The sequence below is a fragment of the Macaca thibetana genome, chromosome 4 (assembly GCF_024542745.1).
Source record: "Macaca thibetana thibetana isolate TM-01 chromosome 4, ASM2454274v1, whole genome shotgun sequence".
Classification (NCBI taxonomy): domain Eukaryota; kingdom Metazoa; phylum Chordata; class Mammalia; order Primates; family Cercopithecidae; genus Macaca; species Macaca thibetana.
The window spans coordinates 48,699,781-48,710,686 of record NC_065581.1 but is presented as its reverse complement, the minus strand read 5'-3'; positions in this window follow the sequence as shown (position 1 = coordinate 48,710,686).

Below are 10,906 nucleotides of genomic sequence, written 5' to 3'. Positions count from 1 at the left end.
AAAAGCCTCTGCTGAGAACACCCCGTTATTAGTACAAATCTAAGGAGCTATCACCCTGTCCTATTTTCAATTGAACTTGACCTTGGAGAAATATTTAAAATGACTTGTTTAGAAAAGAGAAGAAGAGAATTACTTCATTCTCCTGTCTCTGTCAGCTCTTCCTAATCAGAGGAATTTCACACCCAGAGGAACCTGTAACATAATGAATTACTAAAGTGTGAAATCTACCAGAGGAGGTGTGCTGCTGCTCCACCATGATGGGGCTGAAAATGTACTACTGTAAATAGATTTTTATAAGACATCCCCTGTCATTTAGCCAAATGAGATGAAGTAATTTCCCCATCACTGAATCTTCAGATTTGGACTTAGGAGGAAAGCAAGAAAATGTTTGGTTCTATTTTTAAGAAAAATTTGTTATTATAGTTCACCTTCAATTTGATCTTCAAATTTTATAAATGATATTATTTATATTTTACAATAAAAGAACAAGAAGGTATCAATTTTACTAACCAGATATCATTTTAAATTTAACAAGAACTAATATTTTGTATTTGGGATTCTTCAAAGTGTGTTCAGGTTCCCTCTGGGGAGAGCTGGATGTTTCTGTTTATCTATTGGGATCCTCCACATTTTACATGTATCAGCCTCAATTCAAACTCATTTTCTTTTGCTTTGTCACCAAGAGCAATGTCTCATAGTCACAGACTCTATTTTCTTCTTTATTTAGCACATCTAGTCAGTCCTCTGCTCCCCTCAATTATTTTAAAGATGTCTCATTCAGTCTTAGTCCATTTGTGCTGTTATAACAGAATGCTATAGACCGGGTAATTTATAAAGAACGGAGATTTATTTTTCCACTGTTCTAGAAGTTGGGAAGTCCAAGATCAAGGCACCAGCAGGTTCAGTTGTCTGGTGAGGGCTCTGCTTTCAAGATGGCACCTCATTGTTGCTTCCTCAAGAGGAGAGGAACAGTGTCCTCACACAGGGGAAGGCAGAGGGTAAGCTAGCCAAATGCTCTGAGAAGCCTCTTTCATAACAGCCTTAATACCATTTATGAGGAAGGAGCTCTCATGGTCTAATCATATCTTAAAGGCCTCAGTCTCATCACATTGGCCAGTAAGTTTCAACACCTGAATTTTGGAAGGGACAGTCAAATCATAGTACACGCCTCCCCTTTCACTCCCATTTCCAGTACTACCACCCTTCTGGAACTGGTCTTTGCAATGATCTTTATATGAGGGAAATCTGGCTCTTCCAGTCTGCAGTGGGTTCCCGTTACCCCCAGAATAAAGTGTCAATGCTTCAAAATCCCTTATAAAGCCCATGGTCTGTCCAAAAGTTCCATCCTCAGCTTGATCTCCTAAATTCCACTTCTCCCAAATTCTGTCCCCATCTTCAATAGTTATGAACTGCTTTTAGTTATTCTTCCTTGCCGAGTGGCCAATCACTATGTTCTCTCTCACTGCTGCATCCCCCCCACTTCACCCCACTCCTCCATCCCTTGCCTAGTTTCTCCAGTTGCTGTCACCCCATAGGTCTGGTTCAAAGCTGCTCCTGTAGCCTCTGTACTCCCCCATTATAGGACGTTTCCATGTTATCCTATTGCAGACTTGCTTATTTCTCCACACAGAGGAAAAGAAATGAATTTTTGTGATGTTTGTTTGTCTTTTCATTACATTTATTCCTAAAGCCTGGCTTAGTGCCAGATTAATAGCAAGCACACAGTATGTCAAATAAATAAATAGATTAAAATTCGTTATCTAACGTTTACCTAAAATGGTATTATTTGCTAGTTTTCTCTCCACATTGCTTGGTGTTTGTTTTAGACAAAATAATGGTCTCAAATATCTCCATGTCTTAACCTCCAGAACCTATGAATAACTAACATTGCAGATGGAATTAAGGTTGATAATCAGCTGACCTTAAAATAAGACTATTCTGGATTATCCAGGTGGGCCCAATGTAATCACAAGGGAATTGAATGGGAAAGAGGGAGACAAGAGGATCAGAATGAGAGATGTGACATCACAAAAAAGACTCCACCAGCCATTGCTGGCTTTGAAAATGGAGGAAAGGAACGATGAGTCAAGAACTGTGATCAGCCTCTAAAGCTAGAAAGTCAAGAAAATGAATTGTCCCCTAGAGCCTCTAAAAAGGAATGCATCCCTGCTGGCACCTTGATTTTAGCCAAGTGACTATTGATCATTTCAGACTATTGACCTCCAGAACTGTAGGTTAAAAAAAAAAAAATGTATTGTTTTAAACTACTATGAAAGTTGTCAGCATTAAAACAGAGTCACTAATATTAAGAAAATGGTGACAGGCTGGGCGTGGTGGCTCATGCCTATAATCCTAGCACTTTGGGATGCCGAAACAGGCAGATTGTCTGAGCTCAGGAGTTCAAGACCAGTCTGGGCAACATGGCAAAACCGCCTCTCTACTAAAAATACAAAAAAAAAAAAAAAAAAAAAAAAAATAGCTGTGGCACACGCATGTAGTCCCAGCTACTCAGGAGGCTGGGGTGGGAGAATCACTTGAGCCCCGGAGGCAGAGGTTGCAGTGAGCCGGGATCATGACGCTGCACTCCAGCCTGGGTAGCAGAGTGAGATTCTGTCTCAAACAAACAAACAAAAAAGAAAATGGTGACAAACAGAGCTGAGGAAGGCCATGAAGAGAGGCTTCTTATGCCTGTATATCTGATTTTAAAAAAAAAAAAAATCAAGCACTACCAAAACTAACGACCTTGCATAAAGGCCTTCCACAAAAAAATACTTCTGCAAAATTATCTGCCCAGTAACTCCCTGTCCAGCCTTGGACTGGCATCACCTTTGTTATTGATTTTTGTAGGCAAAGATAATTGCTTCAAAACAATTATGTAAGTTTTCTCATTTTTAATTTTAAAAGCTGTCAGGCAGGTGCATTGGCTCACACCTGTAATCCCAGCACTTTGAGAGGCCAAGATGAACAGATCACTTGAGGTGAGGAGTTCAATACCAGCCTGGCCAACATGGTGAAACCCCATTTTTACCAAAAAATAGAAAAATTAGCCAGGCATGGTGGCACATGCCTGTAATCCCAGCTACTAGGGAGGCTGAGGCAGGAGAATAGCTTGAGCCTAAGAGGCAGAGGTTGCAGTGAGAGGGGATCACGCCACTGCACTCCAGCTTGGAAGACAGAGTGAGACTTCGTCTCAATAAATAAATAAACAAAGAAAGAAAGAAAATAGATAAAGTAAAAACTTTCATCTTCCTTTATCTCCCTGAATGTGCTCACAGTTTACTATGACATGTGTATTCTCATTGCAATGCTGTATTCCCAAACAAATATATTTTATTTTAGAGATTCTCTCTCTGTTATTTAGGTTGACACTAAGTTTGTGGTGATTTGCTACAGCACCAATGAGAACCTAACACAGTCTTCCATCAAATTTTCACCTTGGCTTAAGTTCTTTTTATGTAGAAATGTTTAGCAACTTCCCCAATCCGGGGTAATGCTTCTTAATGGGGTGTGTGTGTGTGTGTGTGTGTGTGTGTGTGTAGGAGTGGGGCATAGGAGGTGAATAGACATCAGTTGCACCCCAAAAGTTCTTCCAAAATCTATCATTTTAAATAAAGCAGTGATAGAACAGTGTATCAGAAAACATTTGGAGGATATTTTTCAAAATACTCAAGTCTCCCTCTACACACAAACGTACACAAAGGGGTCCACTGCTCTAGAATCTGTGACTGTTGACCTTGTAGTCTTTGAACTGCTACAGTTTCCTCTATTGAGAGAAAAAATATCTTACAGTTCTCACAAGGATACTCAGGAATGAAGCCCAAAGCCAGGATGGGAAAGAAAGGAGTCCTATTTCCAGGTTTGGGGGTGGGGGTAAAGAGCACAGTGAACTAAAATGGCACAAACTACTTTGGAAAATAGTAAGAATGCAAGCGATTATATGCTCTTTCTATTTTAATAAACTACATTTCACCAACAAGAGATTTAAAAAAGACTTCAAGGCTGATGGAAATTCAAACATTCCTAGAAATGGCAACTGCTTACTCACCTCAAAAGCCGGCTGTCAGGACTGAACTGGTCGGGGCCCTCAGAGACCAGAGTTCAAAGCACTCATTTTGTAGATGAGGAAATCAACATTGAGAGGGGGACTTGTCCTAGTCACACGTTTGTGGCAATGACAATTTTAACTCCAGTTTCAGTGCCTTCTGTCTCTACCCCCACTTTCTCTCGAATCACAGGTGTGGGGCAACACATGCAAGTCCCATCTTCAAATGATGTGATTTCGATCCCTAAAATAAACCCTGAACTTCCAAACCTGCACCATCAGAAAGCCAACTGAGGACCCTCTGCAGCTTTCAGGAAGTGCACTCTCTCCAGTGACTACTTCAGATTTAGTAGTAGACAATAAAGAGCCAAAAAGGATTTCTTAAAAGACACCACTGGAGGCCAAAGAAGCTAAATGATAAGGGATTCCTTCCATTTGGAAGAACCAGCACTACCAGATGGAGCTGATTAAGGAATTTACTTCACTGCTTGAGTTGGGAAGTATCAAAACACCTGCTGAGTTGGATTTGCTAGATGCCATAGCTCTCTGTGATTCAGTACGTCCCTTTCTGCACTTTTCTGAGGGAAAGTCTTTATAGTAATTACCCAGTTCCTACCCTCACCATTGTCTATTGTGTGGAGTTGGGGATGAGGGGTAACAGACCATAGGATGACTCACCCAAATCTGATAGAAATGACTCACATCACCCTGAACTTCTGGGCCCTCCCAATGCAATTTACCTGATGGGACTTTGTAGTTGTCTTTCTTGATGGGAATGGAGCAGGTGACGAAGTATGTTCTATCAGTGAGAAGAAAGGTGCACGTAGGTATTTGGCAGGAAGAGAGATAAGCCATGGCAGAGGCCGCTATATGTCTCTCGTTCTCTCCTTCTCTCTCATAATAATTAAATTTCATGTTTTCACCATGGGGTAACATGCCCCTCAACAGAATAAAGACAACTTTTCTTAATTTTTGTCATAATTAGATGTGGCCATGCGACTAAGTTCTAGCTATAGAACTGTGAAATAAAATGATACATGAGACAATGAGACCTCCAAGTTGTGTCCTTAGAACGGATATGCTTTTTCTCCTTTCCACCCTCCTGCTCTCTGGATTGTGGAAATAATGGGAGGAGCTGGAGAAAACCACCTTGATCATTGAGATGGATGCTACACATTGACAATGGCAGAGCAACAGGTGGAAAGAGCCTGGATCCCTGATGAGTGAATACATTCATCATGATAGCACTAGACCACTTACCAGGGAAATAAACTTCTGACTTATTTCAACCACTATTATTTGCAGTTTCTATTTTATATATTGTGAGGGGATTGTGAAATGAGTTGATGACTATACCTGCAGGCCTGTGATGTTGGTTTATAATTAAGAGTTAAGCAAAATAGCAAAAACTATAATATGATTGAGTTCCAAAATATCATGTAAACTGGATCCATAAACTTTTTATTTAGAGTCATGGCCCCTTCTAACAGCGTTAAAACAAGTAGAAATACAGTCATTATTTAGATATGTAGATCAAGAAAGTGGAAAAAGAACAAGCCAAACACTAAATAATGATGGACCTACAATCAGAATTTTTAGAATTTAGTGCTACTGATCACAACCTCATTTCTTCTAATGGCAGCTTCATCCTGAGATGGTCAAGAAGACATTAGATACTTTTTACCTTTACTGTGATATTTGCAGTTGTACACTACAATGACTAATACCAAATTCAATCATTAAATGCAATGATATTAATTTAAATGTTAGCTTTAACTTCTTATGGCATCACTTCTAAAAATTTGTCATACAAATAGTCACATATGAAAAACTGCAAAAACATTATAAACAACTTAAATGTCCATCAATAGTAAACTAGTTTATATAGTCTGGCTCTGTGTCCCCACCCAAATCTCACCTTGAATTGACCTTGAATGATTATCTGAATTGTAATCCCCATGTGTGATGGGTGGGACCAGGTGGAGATAATTGAGTCATAGAGGCAGTTACCTCCATGCCATTGTTCTCGTGATAGTCAGTGAGTTCTCACAAGATCTGATGGTTTTATAAGGGGCTCTTCTCCCTTCACTCTGTACTTCTCTCTCCTGCCTGTTTGTGAAGAAGGATGTATTTGCTTCCCCTTCTGCCATGACTGTAAGTTTCCTGAGACCCCCTCTACCAGCCAGGCAGAACTGTGAGTCAATTAAAGCTCTGAGTTCTTTACAAAGAAATAGCCAATTTCGAGAAATTTCTTTATAGCAGTGTGAAAATGGACTAATACACTGGTTGAACAAATTATAATATATTCTTATAATTAACAACTATACAATGGATAGAAAGAATGAGGATATTGTATGTATGAATATAATTACCAGGCTAAAATGTTAATTGCAAAAAAAAAAAAAAGCGAGAGTTGTTTTAGAAATTTAATCTATTTACCAAAGGGTAAACAAATTATATAAATGAATTATACCTATCAGTCTAGTAATATGGATTGCCTTTGTGCTGGGAAAATGAGTGGAGAAGGGACAGAAGTGGCTGGGAGAGTTTTCACTCTAGATCCTGAGGTAGCTTTGGGAAATCTCAACCATGTGAATATATTACCTATTCAAAAAGTAAATCACATTTAAATCATAAGGATATTGTGCAGCCTGTATTGGATGGAATTTAATGTACTTCACAGTGATTACCCCATTTGGTTTGAAATACCAAGGGAGTAGGAGGTATTTTTGTCCTTCCTTTGTAGATTATGAAGATCAGGCATGGAAGGGTGGAGCACTTAGTTCTGAATCAAGACCAAGAGTGAACCCAAACAAACACATATGGGACTCAGTGTTTGGTGAAACAATATGACTCAGTGAGTAAAATCCAGGCTCTGACAGCAAATGGCTGGATGGAAACCCAGCTCTGTCAATTACAAAACAAGTTCTTAATTAAATCTCATTTTTTTCATCTATAAAATGAGTGATAACAATAGTATCTACTTCATACACATAGGGTCTGTAAAGATTGGATTAAATAAGTATTGTCGCACTTCTAGCATGTACTAAGAACTTAATAAATAACAGATATTATTTATCCCCCTCATTATATTTTAACAACGACTTAAGTCTTGCACTAGTATTAAGAGTTAATATTCTCACGGGTGCCAACAAATAAAATAAACAAAAGAACAATCACTGTGTCATGTGTTCAACAAAACCATCTCATTTTCCACTTGGCCACACAGGAAGACTCATTTTTCCATACCTTGCTATGGTTGGGCTGGGATATATGGCAGTTCTGTCCAATGGAGAGTGGGTGGAAGTGACAGATAAAACATTCCGGTATGACTTACAAAATCTCACTGCTTGAGTCTCCATTGTCACTTCCCCTTCATAGCAATCTTGGAGATTGCATGCAGAAGATGAAGATGTCACAAAATGGAAGGAGCCCGACCCTGTAGGATTGCGTGCACAGAGTCCCTCTGCCCACTGGCATTGGATTGCGATGCAAGCAAGCAATAAACTTCTTTTTTTTTTTTTTTTTTTTTTTTTTTTTTGCCGGTAGAGATGAGGTCTTGCTATGTTGCCCAGGCTTGTCTTGAATTCCCAGGTTCAAATGATCCTCTGGCCTTGGCCCTCCAAAGTGCTGGGAAGCACCTCTAGTAGTAATAAATCTAGTAATAAATCTTGAAGCAACACAGATTAGGGGTTGACTTGGAGTTTTTCATTTGATTGATTGATGGTATTGGTAGAGCAGAGCAGAGCCTTTGTTTTACATACCTTTGTGAAATAGCGCTACTTGTCAGTAACAAAATGTTAAAAGGTTTCAAATGTTTTCACCTCATGAGAGTGAAGAGACACTCATACTCTCATGAGTAACTCTCTTCCATGTTTTCTGTTTTGTATTGTTTCTTTCTCAAATGGCCATATATGGGATTGAGATGTTTGCTATGGTGCTGGATTTATAGGACAGTGTGTCCCTCTAAATTTCTGAGGCCTTTGTTGCAACATGCACAGATTGCCTTAAATACTTAGAGCCAGTGGGGAAAACTAGCTCTTCTAACTAGAAAATGTTACCTCCTAAGATGAAGGCATAAAAATAACAATAGAATATTTATTCGTTATTCCACTTTTTAGAGAGTGAAATTCAGATATTTCCTTTTGCTTAGACAAGTAAATAAGTAACATGCTTCATAGAGATATCCTGAGTTTCTTGGATAGCTCCCAGTGCTGCCAAATGTTTAGAAATATTCCCAACCACTGAGCATTTTTACCTAAACCTTGTGGTTTTAGAAAAGTCCACACAAATCACAGTTATGGGCAAATGGAGAATTACTGAATTGTGTAATTTGGCTGATCCCTTTAACGTAAGGTACCCTTATTTTAGTTCTGTCAAAGCCTCTCATTTATTACCCACTGTGTTGCTGAATCTTTAAAATAAACAATGCCAACAAAACCAGAATGACTCAGAATGTCAATGCAGTATATTTTCTTTATTGAAAAAAAAAGTGCACTTGAATAACACAGCTGTGACTTAAAAAGAAAAGAGAGAAATTATTTTAAATGTGTGGATAAAGAGAAACTGACAGAGATAAAAAGAACCTAACCCATTTTTTCCTAGTGCAGTAGTCAAATGTGTCCTTCAGTTTAACACACAACTGGGCTAGAGAGAATGAGTCAGAAACTGTAACATTTTCTGAGTGTTCTCATAGAGAGTACTTACAAATGCTGTGTACAGGTTGACTTGACAGTTTATGCTTCTAGAAGTTTCCCAGACAATATTAAAAGTTCTAACCATCTACAGGAAGAAATAATTGGTGGTTTCAAGGACATTTTTACAACAATAAATACATCAAGAAGTTCAGTTGCTATCACAATGAATGAAAAGCTTAAGCGATTCTTTGCCTTCCCATTGCTTAGAATGTCCTTTCCATCTTGGGTCACTATTTTACACAAATCTATGAAGACTGAAGAGGGAGTAGCTGATGTACATTACATACTCATGATTAAACTTCGACAACACTTCAGTTGGCATTGGCTATGTATTTTCTCAAGTTTAAAAGACAAATACAAATAATACACTAAATTCTTTTCTGCATTTCAAAAAAGATATTGGAGTTTGCCATTCATTTCTGAAGCCCTGATGAACAGGTAAGAGGTTTCTTGGCCTCAGAATATAGGTTCATATTTCTTGCCACAGTCACCATCATTACTATGACTGTCTGCATACAGATTATTGGGACAAGCAGATCTGTTCCTGCCCTCTTTAAAAGAACAACATTTTTGAGGTGCAACATATCCACTGATTTTTAGCATCTATTCAACAGGTTTTTATACCCATTCATAGAGAGCAGAACAATGTAGATACTCTATATACTCTATAAACTCTGAACCATACTCTCTGAGGCCAGATTCATCTGTCTATTTATTTACCAATACTGGGGTGGGGATGGGGGGTTGTTCTACGTTTTACCAAGCAGCAAGTTGAATGCTTGCTTTAGGGAACTTCAGTTGGATCTTAGAGATGGAAGCCCAATGGGAAGGAAAGAGTTCCAGAAGTAGTATCCAAACCCTGTTGAACTTGTAATGAGAATTGCTCACTGTAACATACCCTACTAGGAAATGATAAAAGCAGTTTACTTCTGACCTTTCTGTAAATAAAACTGATTATCACAAGAGAAAGAAATACCTAATTTTCCCATTTGAGAGAACTCCAAAAATAATGCAACAACTCACCACATGTGTTTCAAATTTGTTTGGTATTGTATCTATGCATACACATGTGTACGTAAAGATATACATACATACATATATATGTTATATAAATGAATGAACGAAGAAAAAAGAAAGGAAGGAAGGAGAAAGATAAAGAAAGAAAGAAGGAAGGAAGGAAGGAAGGAAGGAAGAAAGAAAGAAAGAAAGAAAGAAAGAAAGAAAGAAAGAAAGAAAGAAAGAAAGAAAGAAAGAAAGAAAGAAAGAAAGAAAGAAAGAGGAGAGAGTGAGAGGGAAGGAAGGAAGGAAGGAAGAAAGGAAGGAAGGAAGGAAGGAAGGAGAATGAGAAAAGATTTTTGACCCAAATTCTTCCATGGGGTGGTCAAATATACAATGTAGCTATAATGGTGTTTGTTATTTTATAATTTGGATAGCATACTACCTGTCAAAACCCCCCAAAATATTTTTTGAATAAGTAACCCTCGGCATAGTGGGATTATATCCCGGTGGATTTAGACTGCAGTTTCATCTCTGCATGTGAAAATTATCTTTCATTTCAGCCCTTCCCTGTGTTATATTCACTAGACAGAGGTAGCAGCATGTCTGGAAGTGAGACAGCTATTCCTGCCTAGGCTCATCTTGTCCAAACGTGTACCTGTTCCAGAGGTTCCTTCGTCATCATTCCACAGAATACAAACCAGACACATTGCAAATATATTTAAATATATTAAATCCCTGGTTCATTCTGCTACTTATTTTGCTTGTTCATCTGCCTCTGGGTCCTTGATTTTCTCTTTCTATGCCCTGGAAGTTAGGGCCGTATCTCTTTAGTTTGATTTCCTAACCTTTGCACCATACAACCACATGCTCACCAAGATGTATATTGAATATACCTTGATGATTACAGCTTCCCTAAGGATATATAAGTCGCTGTTGACATGTCACCATGTACCTCTCTCTATAAGCAAAATGAAGGAGGAAGGTTGAGAGAAGTCCCATGGCCTAGCATTTAGTATTCTTCAGAGAACTAATTTTCTAGAAATAAATGCTTCTAGGTATACTTCTCTTGGTGCTCTTTTTTGACCTCCACATCACTCTAGCCCCAATGCTTTAGCCTAGATTTTTCTGTATTAAGATTGAAGCCAAAGAGAATAGTTACGGTTTTCTC